The sequence below is a fragment of the Aotus nancymaae genome, unplaced genomic scaffold, assembly GCF_030222135.1.
Source record: "Aotus nancymaae isolate 86718 unplaced genomic scaffold, 86718_ANA_hifiasm-v0.15.2.pri h1tg000099l, whole genome shotgun sequence".
NCBI classification, from domain to species: domain Eukaryota; kingdom Metazoa; phylum Chordata; class Mammalia; order Primates; family Aotidae; genus Aotus; species Aotus nancymaae.
In genome coordinates, this window is record NW_026988514.1 from 7,047,846 (window position 1) to 7,070,982 (window position 23,137).

Sequence of the window (23,137 nt, forward strand, 5' to 3'; positions counted from 1 at the left end):
CTCTGGTTCCTAAAGCTGTACTAAGTCACTAGGCTAGTTAACATCTATTGGAATTTCTTGGTGCAAAGGTGGGGGAGGGGCCTGAACACATTGTCAAGGGAGGAGGAAGGGGAAGGAGAAGGCTGTGGGATCCCCTGCAGAAAGGCCCCATGGTGGTGGCAGCCCTGCCTGCTGCTCCAGGGCTCAAAGGTGCTTAGATCTCTTCACTTGAGTGCAGTTGCCCCTGGCCCTTTGGGCACGTGTGTGAGGGAGGCAGCCTCAGCTGTAAAGAGAGCACTGGCTTTTGGGTCAATAGGCCTATTATATAACTGAATTAGGGTCTGCTTGCCCAGTGCAGTTAAATTCAGATATCCACACAGAGGTTACAGCACTAGAAAGGAAGGTGTTTATTCACAGAAGCAAGGGGGACCAGGCAGCTCATGCTCAAATCCTGACCGCTGATGGCTGGCAGGTGTGAACCCTGAAAATTGGAGACAGATGTCAGTTAATTTAGCAAGTTTATTTTGCCAAGGTTGAGGACATCCGCCCAATGACACACCCTCAGGAGGTTCTGAAGAAGTGTCCAAGGTGGTCAGAGGACAGCTGGGTTTTATACATTTTAGGGAGACATGAGTCATCAATCAACATATGTAAAATGAACATTGGTTAGGTCTGGAAAGGCGGGACAACTTGAAGTGGGCAGGGGGCTTCCAGGTCACAGATAGGTAAGAGACAAACGGTTGCATTCTTTTGAGTTTCTGATTAGCCTTTCCAAAGGAGGCAATCAGATCAGCATTTATCTCAGGGAACAGAAGGATGACTTACATAGAATCAGGGGCAGGTTTGCCCTAAGCAGTTCCCTGTTTGAATTTTCCCTTTAGCTTAGTGATTTGGGTGGGTGGGTGTGGGGAGAAGACAGTTTCCTTTCACAGAGGTAAGGGTTTTTAAAGGCAGGGGTAAATTTTCAGGAAAGCAGAAGTTAGACAAAACTGTAAATCAGTACATGGAGGGTACACATTGGTTTGGCTCAAAAAGGCAAGATATCTTGAAGCAGGGGCTTACAGGTCACAGGTGGATTCAGAGATTCGTTGATTTTTAGTTGATTCGGGAGGTGATGCCTTGTCTAAAAATTTGGGGTTAGCAGAAAAGAGTATTAGATTTAGCTCATGGGTGTGGCTTCCAGATCCCTGCAGAAGAAATTTAAAACGTAGGAAGGTGGTCAGAATGCAGCCCTCAGCTCCCTTTATCTGAGGTCTTCAGGCCAGCAAATCTGTTTGGTCAGGATCCAGGTGAGGGTCCAGGTTTCTGAGTGACAAACTCAAGGATGTGTGTTAAGTTGTTAAGAGGTTTCTAAAGGGAAAGCAAACATCTCTGGACTCTGATTTCCTTGGCTATTGTTTTGGGCTAATACCTTCCTGTCTAACAAGTTACTTATTTGCTTCTCAGGGTAGCTGAGTATCTGGAATTTCCCTGGAAGGAACTCAAGATTTTCCTTTGTTTCCATGCTTGGTGGTAGAGTTGGGGGCGGTGGCACAGGCTCCTAAAATGTGGTCCCTGCTTCATCACAGGCCTGGGTTAAATTCTTGTTCTTTCTCACCATCTGAAATCCTTGAATAGATGTCTCCATCTAAAGCTTCAGTGTCCCACTGATAAAGTTGGAGTGAGATGGCCTGTTTTGCTGTGTTGCTGAGAAATCCCTGAGGTAATGCATGTGTGAACATGAGAGGTTCCGGCTCCCTTCCCACCTCTCAGCCTTCCACCCTGGGGTGGTTCTGGAAGGCACTGCCCATGGTGAGGACAGATGGCTGCTGGCTGGCATTGTTCTCTCTGATTCAGTGGCTGCATTTACGCTGCATATGCTCCGTGAGGAGAATGGGGGCCTGCGATGCTGGTGTACATCAGTTCAGATACACTGGTGGGTACATGGCTGCATGTCGGATCTCCTGGCCCCTCCAGACCTCAACATCATGCAGAAACAGAAGGGGTAGAACCTGGCAGAGCAGGGTCACCCAGACTGACTGCTGGCAGTGAGGAAGGAGACCCTTAATCCTCTTCAGCCTTCTGCATTGCATCTCAAAGGAGAAGCCAGAAGTCAGCCACAAAGGGGGACGGGTTGACACCGCCGGCCAGGGTAAAAATAAGACCCCTACTACTTACAACAATCTCTCCTATATTGAAGGCATCATATGGAGGAATCTTTCCAGAATGTATTGTTTTTACCTGAACAAGATCAAACTCCCACCTAAGCCACATACCCCATGCCTACTCCATGAACCAAGACCTTTTCACATGTAATTTCTAAAGCTGTAAACTCGAGTCCCTTTCACGTGTAGTTTCTAGAGCTGTAAGCCTATATAAAGGCAGGGCTTCTCTTTGTTAGATGAGCTTGGCTATTAGACAGCTATGCCGCCTTGTTCCCAGTGGAATAAATCACCCCTTCCTTCCTAGTTCAGTGCCCAAGAGGTCTCTTTCTTATGGCTGCTCCGGCTTTAGTGGCTGAACTGAAGGGTCAGTGGTCGAGCCATACTGGCTGTTCAATACTTTGAATACCACTTCCAGAGAGAAAAAACAAGCTCCTTGTCACCAGAGCCTTCTTTTGACTGTGTTACATTCAACACAAGACAAGCCTCAGCTTCACATAAGGGAGCGGTCTCTGGGACAACCCATTGAAAGCATGGGAGGCAGGTGGTTTCTGGGTTCTGTGCACGGTTGTTCTAAGCTGTAAATGAGGAAGGAGACCCTTAATCCTCTGAAGCTTCTAAGAGCCCTTCCAGGTAGACTTCTACATTGCATTTCAATAGGAGAAATAAAGGCTGGCAGACTAGGCAGCACCCTTAATCCCACTCCTGTAGATCACAGGCATGGTATGGAGGAATCTTTCCAGAAGGCATTGTTTTTGTTTAAACACAATCAAACCCCTACCTAGTCACATACCCCATGCCTACTTCATGGATCAAGACCCCTTCACATGTTATTTCTAGAATTGTAAGGCTTTAAAAGGGTGAGGATTTTCTTTGTTGAGGAGCTCAGTTGTTAAGGTATTTTCACCTGCTGCAGCTCCCAGCCGGATAAATCACCACTTCCTTTCCTGTTCTGTGTTTGAGAGGTTTGTTTGTGGCCACTCCTGCTTCATAAACACATGATCCTTGACCAAGTACCCTTGAATCCACTTGACAGGCAGGAAGCTTCCAGACCTCCAAGCAGATGCCTCAGTCGCCCTTTTCTCTGGGACAAAACTTGGTTTTGGTTTCTTAGGTTTCTCAGTGACTAATCCTGAACATGTTTGCTTTCACTTCGTTTCTTTGTTCCAGTGTTTTCTCTGCTGTTTTCACATCTCTCTAGGAAGATTTCCAAGTTCCTTACAGAAAATAAGAAAGGTTATTTACCAGCAGTCTTCCAGGTCCCTGGCTTGTCAGCCTCAATGCATTCCAGTGCACTCCTGTGACACCTTATCCAGAGTAGCTGTGGCTCGCAGCATTTACAGTGTTTGTTCTCACTGTTCTATTAGTGGCTTCCTTTTCCAAGTCAGTTGTTTGCCTGGATCTTCAGGATCACTGTCCCACGGCCACCCTCACTTGATGTAGGGGGTTCACCCTACAGCATTTCTGTTGATGTAAAAAGACCCTCTACTGCATCTTTTGGCATGGAGAATTTCTCTTATTGTATTTTAGAAGCAAGAGATTATGCAGAAAGTAATCCATGGATGGGGGTGGAGTCTGTCTTTCTGGTTTCTGCACAGTGAAAACTCTCATAATGCCTGTCCTAGACTGAGCCCCTCATTCTAGAAGCTGATCCACTTCTGAACCTAACACCTGAGCTGAAAACATCTCTTTTTGTCCATGCTCATTTTTGTTCAGTTTCCAACAGAAAAGAATCCTGACAAATACAGAAACGAGTCTTGCCACAGGGCATTACAAAGATGGAGCTCTATAAAGTAAAACCGCTGGGGTGTAAGTGGACCTCAGAGAGGCTGGCTTTTGCCAGGCTGGGAACTGGGCAATACTTGAACACTGAACACCTTTCCTTCTGTCCCTTCGTGCCTGCTTGTCACGGGGAGGATGGCTTTTATGGAGGGAGACCCTTGGAAGAAATGGGTGCAGATGGGGGGAATGGGATTTGTTTTGCATATTTGGGGTGAGAAAGGGACCCAGAGGGAAAGAGGAAAGAACAGGGGACAGTGGAGGGCAATGTGCAGGGTGGGGCTGGGGTGCAGTCTTCACCTCTGGTCTCTGTGAGAAATGAAGTAAGATTATGTTCTGGGTATAAAGTAGGCAGTTGGGTGAGAGATTTAAGGGAAGAGATCATAGTCTGGAAAGGCTCTAGAGCAGGATGGGAGAGGAAGTGGATGGGACACAAGCCATCAGCCTGAAGACTGGTGAGGGGAGCCCCTGCCGATCCTGGTGTTAAATCAAGTTTAGCCTAAAGCCTTCTCCTTACACAGTTTAAATTCACCCTAAAGGTTTCTCTGTACATAGTGAATGGTAAGCCAACTGGACATGTAAACAGACTGTCACCTACTCTCAGACCAAGTAGCTGAGTCTTGATCAATCACAGCAGCCAGAATTCAACTACTCACAGGTGGCCAGCTGTTCAAACTGGGCTCAAATAAGCCAAACACCACACCATCACCAATCCATCTGTTTCTGTACCTCACTTCCACTTTCTGTATATCACTTTCATTTTTCTGGCCATAAAGCTTCAGCTATCAGACAGTTCAGGAGTCTCTCTGAACCTATTTTTGCCTGGGGGCTGCCTGATTCCCACAAATGGTTCTCTGCTCAATCAAACTCTGTTAAATTTAATTTGTCTAAGGTTCTTTTAGTATTGGGAATGGTGGTGGGGCACGGTGGCTCATGCCTGTAGTCCCAGCTCTTTGGGAGGCCAAGGCAGGCAGAACACTTGAGGTCAGGAGTTGGAGACCAACGTGGGTGACATGGTGAAACCCCGTCTCTACAAAAATCCAAAGATTAGCCGGGTGTGGTGTTGCACACCTGTAGTCCCAGCTACTCAGGAGGCTAAGGCACAAAAATCGCTGGTGCCCAGGAGGCAGAGGTTGCAGTGAGCTGAGATTGCATCACTGCACTCCGCCCTGGGCAACAGAGCATGAATCTATCTCAAAAAACAAACAACACACAAAAAACTCCAGGAATGAATGGCAACCCTGCCACAGCATCACCCCAAGGGCAGTGTGACTCCATGGACCTTGAGGTGTTCTTTGGGGCTTGTAGGGCTGACCCACAGATGGGAGAGTGTGGCTGTAGTCAAAGATGTGGTGCCAAGCAGCTCACATGATGGGTGACATCCATCGGAGTCCATCATCCTTCAGTGGGGCAAGATAACCCCTCCTCCCACAGTGGCTGTGGCTCAAATTCTCAGAAACAGCACTTCAGCAGATGGAAAGTGTGAGCCTCAGGCACGGTAGAAAAATGTGCCATGACCATTCTCCTTTGGCTGCATAGGCTCTGTGAGAAATTATCAGCAGGAACAATATCCATTAGAAAAACTTCATCACAAAGCTGGGCTCCCAAAGGCCCTCTTCAAGCATCCCATCAGGTTTTAGCTTGTGATGGAGGACAGCATGTTCTCTTCCTTTGGGATGTAATGCATCAACTGTCAGCAGGACTGAGCTTCTGCTGGCAAAATGCTATGTCCTATTTCAAGCATGGTGCATCTCCAGAGGTTAAAAATTAGATCAATAGCCATTCACAAGGAACTCCTGAACATTCTTCCTTCTAAGTTTAGTGAAGAAGGCCTAGTTTACAGGGTATTTTATATTCACCCTTTCCCAACTGTCAATCCCCTGAACCTTCACAACAGCCCTGAGAGGTAAGCAGGCTGGTTCCACTATTTCCCCACCTCTGATGATGACCTGACATATACCTGCTTTCATTCTTCATCTGTCCTTTGTCCTGCTTCTGAGACTGTGGTGGCTTCCCTCTGACAGTGTATGGGACTCTACACTTAGTAGCAGATCATTTGACTTCCTTAGTCTCAGTCCTTGTCTAAAATCAGAGCACAGGATCCTTTTAGGGCCACTCTGGCCCTGAGATGCTACGATTACAACAGTTTCTGTTTAACAGATTAGTATGGTTTGGTACAGTAAAATGTTTTAAAGGCTTATTGTAAAATTGTGGCAAAAACAAAAGCTACACATAAAAGCATAACATAAACAGATACACATAATGATTTTTATGTAGCACCTGTGTCCCATGGAAGGCAGCAATCTCTGTTCATTTGATTAAAAAACCAGCCATTTATCAATTTAGAAAACATGAATCCTGTGGGTTATGGAAATGTGTATTTTCTGAACATAATTCTGAGTTGAGACTAAAAGGAAGGACTTGCTGTGCCATCAGAAGATAGTCAATGACAGGCCAGGCATGGTGGCTCACATCTGTAATCCTGATACTTTAGGAGGCCAAGGCAGGTGGATCAACTGAAGTCAGAAGTTCAAGACCAGCCTTGCCAACATGGAAAAATCCCATCTCTACTAAAAATACAAAATGTAGCCAGATGTGGTGGCACATGCCAGTAATCCAAGCTACTTGGGAGGCTGAAGAAGGAGAATCACTTGAACCTGGGAGGTGGAGGTTGCACTGAGATGAGATGGCGCCACTGCACTCCAGCCTGCACAACAGAAGCAAGACTCCATCTGAAATAATATTAATATTAATAATAATAATTTTAAAAAGAAGATAGAAATGACCAAGAATGTGTGTCAGACAAATGCGTCAAATGAAACTTCTGCATAGGACAACATTTGATCCATCTTTTCTCAAAGGCCCATCTGTGATGACAAGACAGAAACTACAGGGAGTGAGGTTGGAGATCATCAGGAGAAAAGGTGCCTCTCCAGCAGACATGATGGGATGTCAGGAGGTGTCATAAAATGTGAAGTTGAACTACCTCTGAGAAGAAATGAGCAAGTAAAGTCTCCATGCAGTGAGAACAACCCCCTATAGAAGTGTCCTAAAAAAGGACGCTAGAGAATATTATCTCCAGATATGCTGGGTTTACTTGAGAATAGAAATCAGAACGATAATCTGGAATACAGGAAAGGACAAGCCACCAGTGCATTCGGAGAGGGAAAGGTAAAGGAGAGCATTTATTGGCAAAAAAATCAATATACATAAACTGCTTAGAAACAGAGTTCATTGGTTCCAGAGGTTCAAAGCTAGAGAGCTGTCAGTGCATTGGTGGAGATGCGTGGTGGCTCATGCCTGTAATCCTAGCACTTTGGGAGGCCAAGGTGGGTGGATCACTAGAGGTCAGGAGTTTGAGACCAGCCTGGCCAACGTGGTGAAACCCCATCTTAAAAAAAAATTAAAAAAAAATAATAATTAAGGCCCCGAGCCGGCGGGGAGCCGGTCCGACCGCTCCAGGTGGAGGGCGTCGGGAGCGAGGGAGCGGACGTGGACTACGACTCGTACCAGCACTATTTCTACGACTATGACTGCGGGGAAGATTTCTACCGCTCCACGGTGCCTAGCTAGGACATCTGGAAGAAATTCGAGCTGGTGCCATCGCCCCCCACGTCGCCGCCGTGGGGCTTGGGTCCCGGCGCAGGGGACCCGGCCCCCGGGATTGGTCACCCCGAGACGTGGCCCGGAGGGTGCGCCGGAGACGAAGCGGAATCCTGGGGCCGCTCGAAAGGTTGGGGCAGGAACTACGCCTCCATCATCCGCCGTGACTGCATGTGAAGTGGCTTCTCGGCTCGAGAGCGGCTGGAGAGAGCAGTGAGCGACCGGGTCGCCGCTGGCGCGTCCCGGGGGAACCTGCCGAAGGCATCCGCCACCCCGGACTGCACTCCCAGCCTCGAAGCCGGCAACCCGGCGCCCGCCGCCCCCGGTCCCCTGGGCGAACCCAAGACCCAGGCCTGCTCCGGGTTCGAGAGCCCAAGCGACTCGGAGAATGAAGAAATCGATATTGTGACAGTAGAGAAGAGGCAGTCTCTGGCTATTCGGAAGCCGGTCACCATCACGGTGCGAGCAGACCCTCTGGATCCCTGCATGAAGCACTTCCACATCTCCATCCATCAGCAACAGCACAACTATGCTGCCCATTTTCCTCCAGAAAGCTGCTCCCAAGAAGAGGCTCCAGAGGGGGGTCCCCAAAAGGAGGCTCTGGAGATAGATGCTCCAGGGGAAAAGGAAGATGAGGATGAAGAGATTGCGAGCCCCCCACCTGTAGAAAGTGAGGCTACCCAGTCCTGCCACCCTAAACCTGTCAGTTCTGATACTGAGGATGTGACCAAGAGGAAGAACCACAACTTCCTGGAACACAAGAGGCGGAATGACCTGCGTTCGCGGTTCTTGGCCCTGAGGGACCAGGTGCCCACCCTGGCCAGCTGCTCTAAGGCCCCTAAAGTAGTGATACTAAGCAAGGCCTTGGAATACTTGCAAGCCCTTGTGGGGGCTGAGAAGAGGATGGCTACGGAGAAAAGGCAGCTCCGATGCCGGCAGCAGCAATTGCAGAAAAGAATTGCATACCTCAGTGGCTACTAACTGACCAAAAAGCCTCATTGTTCTGTCTTACAAAGACACAAGTTTATTTTTTAACCTCCCTCTCCCCTTTAGTAATTTGCACATTTTGGTTATGGCGAGACAGTCTGGACAGATCCCAGAATGCATTGCAGCCGGTGCACACACAATAAAGGCTTGCATTCTTGGAAACCTTGAAACCCAGCTCTCCCTCTTCCCTGACTCATGGGAGTGCTGTATGTTCTCTGGCGCGTTTGGCTTCCTAGCAGGCAGCTGACTGAGGAGGCTTGGGGTCTGCCTAGCTCACTAGCTCTGAAGAAAAGGCTGACAGATGCTATGCAACAGGTGGTGGATGTTGTCAGGGGCTCCAGCCTGCATGAAATCTCACACTCTGCATGAGCTTTAGGCTAGGAAAGGATGCTCCCGACTGGTGTCTCTGGGGTGATGCAAGGACAGCTGGGCCTGGATGCTCTCCCTGAAGCTCCTTTTTCCAGAAGACACTTGAGCTGTCTTAGGTGACGAGAAGCTCGCAGACTTGATTAACATGGACCATTACCTCACTGTCAGACACTTTACAGTAGCCGAGGAGTTGGAAACCTTTAATATATATAAAATGATGTTAGCTGACCCCCTTCCTCCCACTCTAAATGCTGCGACCCTGGGAACATTTAAAGAGCTTGGCCTCTAGATTCTTTGAGTCAGAGCCCTCTGGGCCCTCTCCTCTGAGGGAGGGACCTTTCTTTCCTCACAAGGGACTTTTTTGTTTCATTATGCCTTTGTTATGCAATGGGCTCTACAGCACCCTTTCTCACAGGTCAGAAATATTTCCCCAAGACATAGGGAAATGGATCCTAGCCTGGGGCCTGGGGAAAGCTTGGAGTCCTGGCTCGTGAACTTGATCCCTGCCCATGTGTTTTCAGAGGGGCACTTGAGGCCCAATCTTTGCTCGAAGCAGGTGTAAGACACCTCAGAGGGAGAACTGTACTGCTTCCTCTTCCCACCTGCTTCTCATTTCAGTCGTAGACCGGCAAGTTTGAAGTTCTGGAACCATGCAAATCTGTCCTTCTTGTGCAACTCCAAGGAACTTGCTGGCTCTGTAGCCACCCTTGGGCCCCAGCCAACCTGCCATGAATCAGATCTCTTTCCCAGAATCTGGGCCGTTCTGAAGTTTTGGGGAGAGCTGTTCTGGATTCAGTGCTCCAGAAGGTGGACTTGCTTCTGGTGGGTTTTAAAGGAGCCCCCAGGAGATATGCTTAGCCAATCATGATGAATCCATCATGATTGTCTCAGCTGGACTTGGCAGCTCCAAGTGGAATCCAGGTGCAGTCTCCAGTCTGAGAAAGTCACCCAACCTAGCAGTTGTCATGTGGGTAACCACAGGCATCTCTAGGCCTGTCTTGGAAGAAGGACCAGCAGCCCCTCCAGAACTCTGCCCAGGATAGCAGGTGCCTCCTAGCTCTGGGTTTGGGAGTTGGGGTGGGTAAGGGGTGATAAGTACTATATGTGGCTCTGGAAAACCAGCTGCTACTTCCAAATTTATTGTCCATAATGGTTTCTTTCTGAGGTTGATTCTTGGCCTCAAAGGACCCCAGAGGATGTTTGGAAATAGCCTCTCTAACCTTCTGGAACATGGTTTACAAAAGCCAGCTGACTTTGGAACTGTCTATGGAGGACAGTTTGGGTGTAAGTTACTGATGTCTCACCTGAATAGCTTGTGTTTTATAAGCTGCTGTTGGGTATCATGCTGGGGGGAGTTGTTTTTTTTTTATATTGTATTTTTGTATGCCTTTTGCAAAGTGGTGTTAACTGTTTTTGTACAAGAAAAAAACTCTTGGGCAATTCTCCTGTTGCAAGGGTCTGATTTATTTTGAAAGGCAAGTTCACCTGAAATTTTGTATTTAGTTGTGATTACTTATTGCCTGATTTTAAAATGTTGCCTTCTGGGACATCTTCAATAAAAGATTTCTCAAACAAAAAAAAAATTAAAATTAAAATTAAAAAAAAGATGCACTTACTGAGCAAGGGTTCTTCTGAGAACATCTTATCTAAAGTACAGGAGTTGTAAAGAATATCTATTGATAAGTCTTATTGAAGCAGGAGAGATGTGAAATGTTTCTAGAGGCTTATTGGAAACAGTTCTTATCTGAGCCTCCTCTCCTTTGGGCCTTTCTGGCCCTATTTTGTCTGGGTTTGATGAAAGTTGATTTCATCCTGGTTCACAGAAGGTAGCGGCTCCCCCCTGCCCTCCTTCCCAGAATCACTAGCTGCTGACCACAGGATGGCAAGAGTGTCTCCAGGGAAGTGTGACCTTGTGTTTGTGGCTTGTGGAAGTGAAACCAGTGTGAAGGCAGATGTCATGTTACAGAGATGACAGAATTGAGCAGAGCATTGCTAAGGTTTCCAGAATAGAGGAGGCTTTGGTCATCAGACTCTTAGGGCAGAGGGATGCAGCAAGATGCTGTAGCTTGGTGGTAGCAGCCATTATCAAACATGACAATGATGGAGTTCAGAACATGCCACCCCAAAATATGCTACGTTGGCATTAGGATTATTGTGAGCTAAAGGTATTAAAAAAAAAAAAAAGAGGAAGAAAGAATGGTGCTCTGAACCTCCCCTTTTCTTTTTGAAAGCAGAAATTAAAACCCCCATATGCAAGATGTCCTCTCTATACTGGAAGGAAACTAATATTGTCATCATCAGGAATGGAAAGTTGAAGCCTAGAGAAATCTGTGCAAACGAACCCTTATCTTCCTAATTACTTCTGTACTCAATTAACTACCTAGTCCAAGCCCTTTTGATTGTCCCTGTCACATTTTCCCAATTTACTACTATTCCTCCTGTTTTAATTTTTTTTTGTTTTTTTTTAAACATTTTTCTTTCTCTTTTTGTCTTTTCCCCCACTCCCCCTCCACCCCCTCTTTTTTAGAGACAGGGTCTTGCTCTGTTATCCAGGCTGGAGTGCAGTGGCACCATCATAGCTCACTGCAGCCTCAACCTCCTGGACTCAAGCGATCATCCTACCTCAGCCTCCTGAGGCACATGCCACAGGGCCTGCTAATTTTAAAAATTTTTAATAGAGACTAGGTCTCACTGTAAGAGTTAAAGAAAGAGGAAAGAAACATGAAAAGTGGCTCAACAGTAAAAGACAGGTTTATTTTGGAGAATAACCCTGAAAGGTGCCCTGAGAGGCCAGTAGTAACTTCAGTGGAGGAAGAGGCTGGGCACAGAGTACACAGAGTCCTGGGCATGGTGAGAGCGCAGGCTCCTGGACAGGCATTCAGAGCAGAGGACTGGGCTGGTGGGGCAGAACACGGAGAGGAAGTTTTGCATCCTGTGGGGGACAAACCAATGTGCATGTGGTTGTTCTGGACAGGCAGGTAGCTGTATTGAGACCCAGGGACTGGTCCACACAAGCCACAAAGCCTTGTCAAGAAACCTACTGAATAAAAAGTTTATTAACAAACAGCCTTGCATAACAGCTCTTGCTACTCATTTCTGAGGCTTTTAATGGTTCTACAACCCCTTCAACCTAAGTGGCTTAACTTAAATCCCACTGCAGGCCTCCTGGTGGGTGTCCTCATTGTTCTCATCCTACACAGCAGCAGCACAGCTGCAGCTCCCATTTATAGAGCACATGTATGGGGTCAGGAATTGTGTGAAGCACTTTTTGGTCATTCATTTATTCACTCGATGAGTATTTGTTAGACTGAACTATGGTGCTGGCACTTGTCTCTGAGTCAAGAATAAAGATGGACAAAATAGACAAGTCCTTGCCCTAAAGGAGCTGCTATTCTAGTCAGAGCTGGCAGAGAATGGACAAGTCAACAGGGAACTGTGTCTTAGGTGAGGCCATGGTCAGTACCTTGTAGAATAACAAATCAAGGAGGGAGGGGAAGAGAGGAGTGTTAGGGTGGGTGTTGTGAGGTCGCCCAGGGAAGGACCTCCTGAGAGGGTGGCATTGGAGTAGAGCTCTGGAGGAACCAAGGGAGTGAGCTGTGCAGATCCTTGGGGAGAAGTCCATCCACAAAGAGGAAACAGCATGGGCATGACTCAGGGTCAGGGCCAGAAAGGAGGCCACGGCAGCTGGAATGGAGTGCTAGGAAGAAAATCCAAGATGCACAACACCTTGTAACATATTACAGATTGTGTTCTGAAAAGCACACGCATATGCATGTGTATGTAGAGCCCATCGCTAGGGAGATGATAAATGTTCAAGGAATCAGTAACTGCCATGAGCTCCAGAGAGAGGAACTGAGATGCAGACGGGTGGAAGAGAGCCTTTTGCTTTTTATTAATTTTTAAATTTTGTGGGCACATAGTAGGTGTATATATTTATGGGGTACACAAGATGTTTTGACACTGGCATGCAATGTGTAACAGCCACGTCAGCAGAATGTGGCACCCATCCTCTCAAGCATGTATCCTTTGTGTTACAAACAATCCAATTATGCTATTTAGTTATTTTAAAATGTACCATTATTACTGACTATAGTCATCCTGTTGTGCCATCAAATACTAGGCCTTCTTCATTCTATTTTTTTTTACTCATTAACCATCCCCATTTTCCCCTATCTGCCCCCTACTCCCCTTCCCAGCCTCTGGTCACCATCCTTCTACTCTCTATATCTATGAGCTCCATTGTTTTGATTTTTAGATCCCACAAATAAGTGAGACCCTGTGGTGTTTGTCTTTCTGTGCCAGTTTATTTCACTTTACATAATGTCCTCTAGTTCCATCCAAGTTACTGCAAACAGCAGGATCTCATTGTTTTTGATGGCTGAATAGTATTCCATCTTGTACATGTACCACATTTTCTTTATCTGTTTGTCTGTTGATCAGGCTTTTGCTTTTTAAAATGTTTTCTCATGTACATACATTACTTTTTTTTTTTTTTTGAGACAGAGTCTTGCTCTGTAGCTCAGGCTAGAGTGTGATGGCATGACCGTGGCTCACTGCAACCTCTGCCTCCCGGGTTGAAGCAATTTTCCTGCTTCAACCTCCTGAATAGCTGGGATTACAGGCATACACCATCACACGTGGCTAATTTTTGTATTTTTGGTAGAGACTGGGTTTCACCATGTTGGCCAGGCTGGTCTTTAACTCCTGATCTCAAGTGATCCACTTGCCTTGGCTTTGCAAAGTGCTGGGATTACAGCAGTGAACCACTGTACCTGGCTGCATTACTTGTTTAAGAGCAAAATGTTTTCAAATCTAATGAAACTTGAGAAGAAACCTCAAGAAGTTTCTAGCTATGAACCACATGTAAACAAAAGCAAAAACCATATAATAAATACCTGATCACCTAAATTAAAGTTTTAAATCTCTATATGTGAAAACATATTTGAGAGGTAAAAATGCAAATGAGGAAAATTTCTCATTCCTTAGTTCTCTCTCCAGAATGGGTGTGCTGACCATAAAAAAAATCAGGGAAATATTTTAACATGTCTGACACTTGAATGCTAATATCTTTAATATATTAGGAGCTTTAACCCAGAAGAAAAATATGAACACCCCAAACAGAAAAACAGCTAAAGGACATGAGTGAACACGTACTCACAAAAGAAGAAAAGCAATCGCTCAGTACATATACAAAAAAATGTCTAGGACAGAAACAATCTGCGTGTTCAACAAGAGGGACCTGACCAAATCAGTGATGGCCCAAATCATTCCATGGAATAAAATGTAGCCATTAAAATAATAATCGGTCCAGGCATGGTGGCTTATACCTGTAATCCTAACACTTTGGGAGGTGGAGGCAGGAGGATTGTTTGAGTCCAGGAGTTCAAGACCAGCCTGGGCAACGTAGCAAGTCCCTGTCTCTATAAAAAATGTAAAAATTACCTGGCTGTGGTGGTGTGCACCTGTAGATCCACCTACTTGGCAGGCTTAGGTGGGAGGACTGCTTGAGTCTAGGGATTGGAGGTTACAGTGAGCTATGATGGTGCCACTGCACTCCAGCCTGGGCAGCAAAGCAAGACTTGGTCTTTCAAAAAAATAAAATAAATGAAAAGCAAAAGAAATAATTAAAAGCAAAACAAGCTGGTTCCATCTGTAAGGATTGGATTTGAGGTAGGATCAACACTGAAAACCAATCAGGCAGATTTGGTCAGAGCTGGCTGTCATACCCGGGAAGCACTGCTCATTTCAGTTTTGCCTTCCTCCCTGTGGGCTGCTGGCCACACCTATCCTCAGCATCCCTTTCTCAAATGCTGAGAGTGGGAGATTTCCGCAATGGTAGGGGTTGGTCATGCCAGGATATTTTTTGCTTGGGAATAGCTGAGATAACCCAGTGAAATCCTGTTCTGGGCAGCTGTTCTGTGCCAGGCACCCTGACGGTCTCTGGGAGGGACACTGACAGGAATAGGCCACAGTCACCGTCTTGGTCACAGAGTTCCTTATTGCAAACAATAGAACTTGCTCTATATGGTTGAGCTGGAAAGTGATTTATTAGAGAATTCAAGCCTCTACTAAAGGTCAGAGGCACCAGCTTTGTTGGCACAAGGTCAGGTAGAGCACTGAAACCACACTGCTGCATGGCTCCAGCATAACCACCCTGCTACCAGTCACAGTCATGGCCCCCATGTGCTGACACTGCACACGGGACTCCAGAAACCCTTGCGCTGAGAGCCAGAACCCTCCACACCATCATTCCCAGGGAGATTCTGCATGATTCCAGCGTCCTTGAACCCTCTCTGAAGAGGCCTTGCTGAGATGAGAGTGTTTGTGGAGCTGAGGTTTGTGCTTGTGCCCTGCAGGCAAGGAGGTGAGGGCAGCAAGTCCTAGCCACTCCCAAAGTAAGGCAGAACTTTCCACTTCACACTGAGGGAAGCTCTTGACACTTGCAGTTTTAAAGAAACCATGGGGCTACAGTGCATGATGACTGTGCCCCGATTTCCGGGAACTTAGAGTCGACGCACACTTTAAACTCATGCAGGTGAAGGCAGAAGTGTGTGGCCCCCTTGGTGAGTGGGGAGGCAGCCAGACAGCACTACAGCTCTTCCAGGGAGCAGGAGAGTGACCCCAAGCTGTGTTATGAGTGGTGGGGCTGATTTTAGGGACAGTAGAGGATAGCGCTGGAAAGGGTCACTGTGCCCAGCTCAGAGCTTCAAGGACCCCCTGGTTAAGAGCGTGAATGCTCATCTGTGGGCAGATGGAACTTAGGGTTAAATTTCTGGAACTGTAGCAAGCTGTGGTGGGGAGTGAGGGAACTTTTTGGTATAAAATTGTGTTATGAGCTCAGCTGCATCCCCCCAAAATTCATAGGTTTAAGCCCTAAGCCCCAATATCCCAGAATGTGACTGTAATGGAGACAGGGCCTTTAAAGAGGGGACTTAAGTAAAATGAGATAGTTGGAGTGGACGCTAACCCAATACAGCTAGTGTCCTTAGAAGAAGAGGAAATTCAGACACATAGAGACACCAGGGGTGCGTGCCATGTAAGAGGCAGCAAGAGCCTGGCCTTCTGCAAACCAAGCAGAGAGGCCTCAGAGGAAAATGGGCCTCCCCAATGGCCTGACCTCACATTTCTAGTCTCCAGAACTGTGAGCAAATACATTTCTTTAGTCAAAGCCACCCAGTTGCGGTGTTCTGTTATGGTGGCCAGAGCAAACAGATAAAGTGGTACGTCCCTCCAGCACCCTCGGAGGTTCTTCTTGTTGCCATTCCCCAAGGTCATCCTGGCCATGACGAGGACAGGTGCGGTTGTTTGGGAGACCACAGAGGAATGAATAGCAGGAAGACTTGCTTGATGCAGCAGGGAGTAGACTACAGATTCAAAGGAGGGCTCTACAAAGGTCCAGTGATTGAGCTTGTAGGGAAACCTGAGCCGTATGTAGGTCTTGCTCTCCTGTGCCCTGCAGGATAGCTTGACCCATTTCTGTTCTCATGCCAGACCTTAAGGGCAGTGTCAGCTGGGCCACAGATGCAGGCCTGGTGTGCCTGGTGTGCCTGGTGGGCTATTCTGATGCCTTCAGGAAGCCCACCTTCACCTCCTGGCTGTTGTGACTGGCATCCCTGAGGCTCTGTTTCTTTGTGTGTGAAATTAAATAAGGACATGTCATCTGTCACGTGCTAGCAATCCACCAGCACAGGGTGAAGGCTCAGCAAAGAGGACTTCTCTCTTCCTCTGCTTTTTTAGGTCAGGAGCAAATGCAGATCAGGTTGGAGGACAAGGTAAACGCATAACCAAGGTGGAGATCTGATTGATTAGTAACTCATAAATCATTTGAAACCATACTTTCCTGTTGATAGTCAACCCTCTGTAAACACACAATGTGTTCTCACCTTGTTATCATTCCCAATGATGTCAAATGCATTGTTGCCCTCTTCAGTATAAAAGTTTGATGTGACTTTTCCTGGATGCACCTGCCTATAAGGAGTCCTGCTCCTCATGATGGTAGGTAACTGGTTTTACATATAAAGGCCAGAAAAGCAAAAACAATATGTATTCCTTATTTAATATGCTGTGATGTGTGCTTCTACTGCACAGCATTGAATGGTAAATGTGGCCTAGTTAGGAATTTTTTGTTATTACCTGCAATTCAATGTGTAGTGTTTGAGAGTCTGGGAACTTGGGAAATTTTTAATGAATTTCACACTAGTTCTGTTCTCTAAGATCTAAGTTGTTTTTCCTTGCTGTAATTAGATTTCGTAGGTGTCTCTAATTCTTAGGTTCTATGTGAGTAATTTGTAAAATTAAAAATAATTTCAGGCCAGGCGCAGTGGCTCATGCCTGTAATCCCAGCACTTTGGGAGGCCGAGGGTGGTGGATCATGAAGCCAAGATATCGAGACCCTCGTGGCCAATATGGTGAAACCCTGCCTCTGCTGAAAATATAAAAAATTTGTCAGGCATGGTGATGCATGCCTGTAGTCCCAGCTACTCAGGCAGCTGAGGCAGGAGAATTGCCTGAAACTAGAATACAGAAGTTGCAGTGAGCCAACATTGCACCACTGCACTCCAGCCTGGCGGTAGAGTGAGACTCTGTCTCAAAAAAAAAAAAAGTAATAATAATAAATAATTTCAGAGCTACATGACTGCATCATTTTTGAGATGAGGGAACTGAGCCTGGGGAGGGGAAGAAACTGCCACTGGAGTCTCACTGCAAGCCTGTGAATGAGCTGAGATAGGAACCCAGGCATCCTTCTCTCGCTGCCAGGAGCTCCCAAACTTGGCTGTGGAGTGGAACCCCCTGGGGAATTTTTAAGAACACTGACACCTGGCTCCCACCCCAACACTCTGATTTAATTGGGCTGCAGTAGGAACAGGACATCAATTTTAAAATTACCCAGGTGATTTTAATGCTCACTCAAGTTTGAGAATTATTTCCCTAGGCCCTTTTTACTGCATCATGTGTTAAGGAAGAATCTTTTGTTTTGGGGGCTTTATTTGTTTGTTTTTCAGACAGGATCTCACTGTCACCCAGGCTGGAGTGCAGTGGTGCAGTCATGATTCACTGAAGGCTCAACCTTCCTGGGCTCAGGTGATCCTCCCACCTCAGCTACCTGAGTAGCTGGGACCACAGGCAAGCTACCACGCCCAGCTAATTTTTGTATTTTTTGTAGAGACAGGATTTTACTATGCTGCCCAGGCTGGTCTTGAACTCCTGGGCTCAAGCAATTTGCCCACGTTGGCCTCCCAAACTTCTGGGATTACAGGCGTGAACCACTGTGCCTGGCCAAGAAAGAATTTTGCTTCATAATTTATAAAAACCCATGCAGGATTTTCTTGTGTCTTAAACTTGATCTTTGTTCAAATGTTCTTTACTAACACCAGGAAAAGAACTGGGCTGCTCTCAGAGCTGCAAGGGACATGAGGCAAGAAGCAGCCAGCCAAGTGGGAGGAACCAGGGATAGGGTCCTCAAGAGCAGACCCTGGACCTCCTCTGGGTCACTCTGCAAAACAAACATGCTCTCACAAACTGTCCTGAGGCAGAACTGGGGATGGTAAAACAACTGTGAGGTGGGGGTTCTCCCCATCTCCACTTGACTGGCTCCTCCTGCCCATCCTCCATGCAGCTTCACAGGAACTTAGCAAGCTGCACAGCTGGCAATACCCCTGCCTGCCTACGATCCTGAGGATCTCCAGGTATATTTATTAATATAAAGCACTTTTTTTTTTTTTTTTTTTGTAGAGATGAGTTCTTGCCATGTTGCCTAGGCTGGTCTCTAACCACCTTGGCCTCCCAAAGTCCTTGGATTACAGACATGAGCCATTATGCCTGGCCAGACCCCTAACTCTTCATCATGGGTTAAGACCCTTTCAGGGCCGGGCGCAGTGGCTCAAACCTGTAATCCCAGCACTTTGGGAGGCCGAGGCGGGTGGATCACGAGATCAAGAGATCGAGACCATCCTGGTCAACATGGTGAAACCCCGTCTCTACTAATACAAAAACTTAGCTGGGCATGGTGGCGCGTGCCTGTAATCCCAGCTACTCAGGAGGCTGAGGCAGGAGAATTGCCTGAACCCAGGAGGCAGAGGTTGCGGTGAGCCGAGATCGCGCCATTGCACTCCAGCCTGGGTAAGAAGAGCGAAACTCCGTCTCAAAAAAAAAAAAAAAAAAAAAAAAATACCCTTTCAGGAGCAGTAATTTACCTAAAGAGACACAACTTCTAAGGGAACCACCAGTCTGCTTCACCTCAAGGCTGATGATCATGAAGCTGCACCATCTAGAAAACCCTAGCCCATGCTGGCACGGTGGTGTACTCTCCTGTGTCTGCACACATCAGGGGCTCATGGTTACTAAATGCAGGAAAGGGAGACAGGAAGGGAGGGAAGGCTGGTGGCAGAATAGAAGACAAGAATGAAAAGGAGCTTTAGAGCCTCTCTATTCAGGGGTGGGCCTCAGAGCAGCAGCGTAGGCATTACCTGGGAGCTTCCATGTAAGTCTGAAGACCTACTGAAGCAGAATCTGCATGTTATTGAATAAGCTCTCCGGTCGGGCACAGTGGCTTGTACCCATAGTCCCGGCACTTTGGGAGGCCAAGGCGGGCAGATCACTTGAGGTCAGGAATTTGAGACCAGCCTGGCCAACATAATGAAACTCCATCTCTACTAAAAATACAAAAATTAGGCAGGCATTGTGGTCCACCCCTGTAATCCCATCTATTTGGGTGGCTGAGGCAGGAGAATCACTTGAACCCGGGAGGCAGATGTTACAGAGTCGAGATTGTGCCACTGCACTCTAGTCTGGGTGATAGAACAAGACTCCTTCTCAAAAAAAAAAAACAAAAAAAAAACCTCCCAGGAATTTATGTGCACATTAAAGCAGCACTGGGTTGGGCATTGTTCCTGGGTTCCTAGGTAAAGATACGGAGGCACTGGCTCTTTCTTTATTCAATAAGCCTGAGATTGTGTGTTTCCTATTAGCTCCCCAGGTAACTCTAGTGCTTACCCAAGGGGGAGAACCCATCTTTTTACAGGGGAGGAAAACTGAGCTTCACAGAGAGAAAAAGAGAGTCAGTGTCAGGCTATTTCTGAGATACTGTCAAGCGGGAAATCTCTTAATGAAATAATTTTCTCTCTGCTGTCACCATGTTTGGACTCCATCCCCAGTTGTTCAATCTCATGCTTTTGCTCTAGAGCTACAGGAGATTTGGGGATTTTGCACATGTCACTTGTCCTGGGCTGCAGCCCTGCTTGTCCCTGTTGACTCTCCTGCTTTGTGACTCAGTGAACAAGATCTCCAAGATTCTAGTGATCCTCTGTCCCCCCGGGGCCCTCTTTCTGCAAGAAGGGAGTGAAAATACTGTCAATAAGGCTGGCTTTTTTGGGGGAAAGTTTAGGTTTCCACAATGATTTTGAACTGAAGGTTAAGCAAAAGATGAATGAAACAGAATAAGTGCCACTCTAAGTCCTGGCTTAAATTGAATATATCGAGGGTTTGAGTTGTTTTTAAAGAATTTCTTTCTTTCTGGCTATAAAACCCATACATTTTATTGTAGAAAATTTAGAAAATAAGAGGAAAGTCCAAAGAAGAGAATTGTCATAATCCTACCATTCAAAGATGACTTGTTATTTGGTAAAAACCTTCAGTATGTTCTGAGCATCTCTCTCCGCATCATGGAAATCATGCATTTCTTTTCTTTTTTTTTTTTAAAGAAAGAAAGAGAAAGAGAAAGGGGGAGAGAGAACAGGAGTCTTGCTCTATTGCTCAGGCTGGAATGCAATCTAAAAATAGGTATTAAAAACCTCTTTTATGCTGATAATTGTGCTTAACAGCAGAGACAGAAAGGAATAAGGGAAGAAAATAACAAACAAACAGGCAACCAATATTTCATTTAAGTCTGTGAAATGCTAAGCAAATACTGAAGAGTGATTTACTTCTAATTATGTAGTCACTTTCAAAATAGGTGTAATGTGATACTGAGAAAAATGTATGTTCTATGGACCTGGGGTGATGAATTCTATAAATATTCACTGAGTTTACTTGTTCCAGGTCTGAGTTCAAATCATAGATGTCCCTGTTAATTTTCTGTCTCATTGATCCATCGAATATTAACAATGTGGTGTCAAAGTCTCCTGCTATTATTGTGTGGGAGTCCAAGTCTCTTTACAAGTCATTAAGAACTTGTCTTATGTATCTGGGTGCTCCTATATTGGGTGCATATATATTTATGATCATTGACTCCTGTTGTTGCATTGATCCTTTTACCATTATGTAATGTCCTTTGTTTCTTTTAACTTTTTTACTATTAAAGTCTATTTTGTCAGAGATAAAAGTTACTACTCCTGTTTTTTTTTTTTTTTTTCTTTTTTGCTCTCCATTTGATTGGTGAATCTTCCTGGAACCCTTTGTTTTGAGTCTTTGTGTGTCCTTGCTTGTGAGATGAATCTGGATACAGCATACCGAGGGGTTTTGACTTTTTATTCAATTTGCCTGTCTGTGTCTTTGATTGGGGCATTTAATCCATTTAAATTTAGGATTAATATTGGTATTTGTGAGTTTAATATTGTCATTTAATGCTAGCTGGCTATTTTGCCCATTAATTGATGTAGCGTCTGCATTATGGAAATACTCTTTACCTTTTGTTAAGTTTTTGGGATGACTGATACTGGTTGTTCCTTTCTGTGTATAGTGCTTCTTTCAGAAGCTCTTGTAAAGCAGGCCTGGTGGTGATGAAATCTCTGAGTGCTTGCTTGTTCATGAAAAATTTTCTTTTCCCTTCATTGATGAAGCTTAGTTTGGCTGGATATGAGATTCTGGGTTGAAAATTCTTTTCTTTGAGGATATTGAATATTGACCCCTACTCTCTTCTAGTTTGTAGGGTTTCTGCTGAGAGATCTGCTGTGAGTCTGATAGGCTTCCCTTTATGGGTAACCTGACCTTTCTCTCTAGTTGCCCTATTTCAACCCTGGTGAATCTAATGATTACGTGCCTTGGGGTTGCTCTTATTGAGGAATATCTTTGTGGCGTTCTCTGTATTACCTGGAGTTGAATATTGTCCTGCCTTGCTAGGTTGGGAATGTTTTCCTGCATAATGTCCTGAAGAATATTTTCCAGCTTGGATTCATTCTCTTCATGACATTCAGGTACACCTATCAAACATAAATTAGGTCTTTTCACATAGTCCCATATTTCTTGGAGACTTGCTCATTCCTTTTTACTCTTTCTTCTCTAATCTTGTCTTTTTGTTTCATTTCCTTAAGTTGGTCTTCGACCTCTGATATCCTTTCTTCTGCTTGATCAATTCGACTGTTAAATCCTGTGCATACTTCGCAGAGTTCTTGTATTGTATTCTTCAGTTCCATTAGTTTACTTAGATTCCTTTCTAAATTGTCTATTCTCATTAGGATTTCGTCAAACCTTTTTTCAAGGTTCTTAGTTTCTTTACATTGGGCTAGAACATGTTCTTTTAATTCACAGAAGTTTCTTATTATCCACCTTTTGAAGCCTAATTCTGTTAATGGAACACACTCGTTCTCCATCAGGCCTTGTTCCCTTGTTGATGAGGAACTGTGATCCCCTGTAGAGGGAGAGACATTCGGATTTTGGGTATTCTCGGCCTTTTTACACTGGTTTCTTCTGCTTATTGTAAATTTATCCACCTGCCATCTTTGTAATTACCGACTTTCAAATAAGGTCTTTGAGTGGATGTCCAACTTGTTGATTCCCAGCACCGGAATCTGAGCAATCCACTGCACTGGCTTAAACAGTGGCATTAAGATTCTTGGTGCTTTTCTGCCCAGGAATCTCCAGTCTTGCTTCCTTCTTGAGTCCCTTTTTCAATCAGCTGAATGGGTGACTCTGCCTTCCTGGAGCTCCAAACATCGACCAAAAGGAGACCCAGTCCTGTTTACTCTGCACTGAGAACTGCCGCACTGGGGCACCGGCAAAACCACTGGGCCGGCCACAAGAGTTGCGCTGGTGACCCATGGGGCTCCTCCACTAGGAATCTCCTGGTTCATGAGCAACAAAAATTCATCTGAAAGTGTAGTGTCCTCTCGTTCTCTGTGCTTTCACTGGGAGCTACAATCCTGAGCTGCTAGTAATTGGCCATCTTAGATCTCTCTCCAAATCACACATTTCATAGCCTGCTTCACTTCATGTAATGACATGTGATCATTTTCTCAGGTGACTTCACCTTCTACCTTGCTGGCTCATCAGGTGTTTTCCTGAGTCACTGTTCTCCACCAGCTCCCTTCTTGGGCAATTGGTTTCTTTCCACTTTTTCCACTGCA

At 45.8% G+C, this 23,137-nt stretch overlaps 1 pseudogene; it reads left to right on the top strand.

The window, feature by feature from the left end:
- Positions 1 to 1,688: 1,688 nt before the first annotated feature.
- Positions 1,689 to 8,483, top strand: LOC135271959 (protein L-Myc-like; annotated as a pseudogene).
- Positions 8,484 to 23,137: the final 14,654 nt, after the last annotated feature.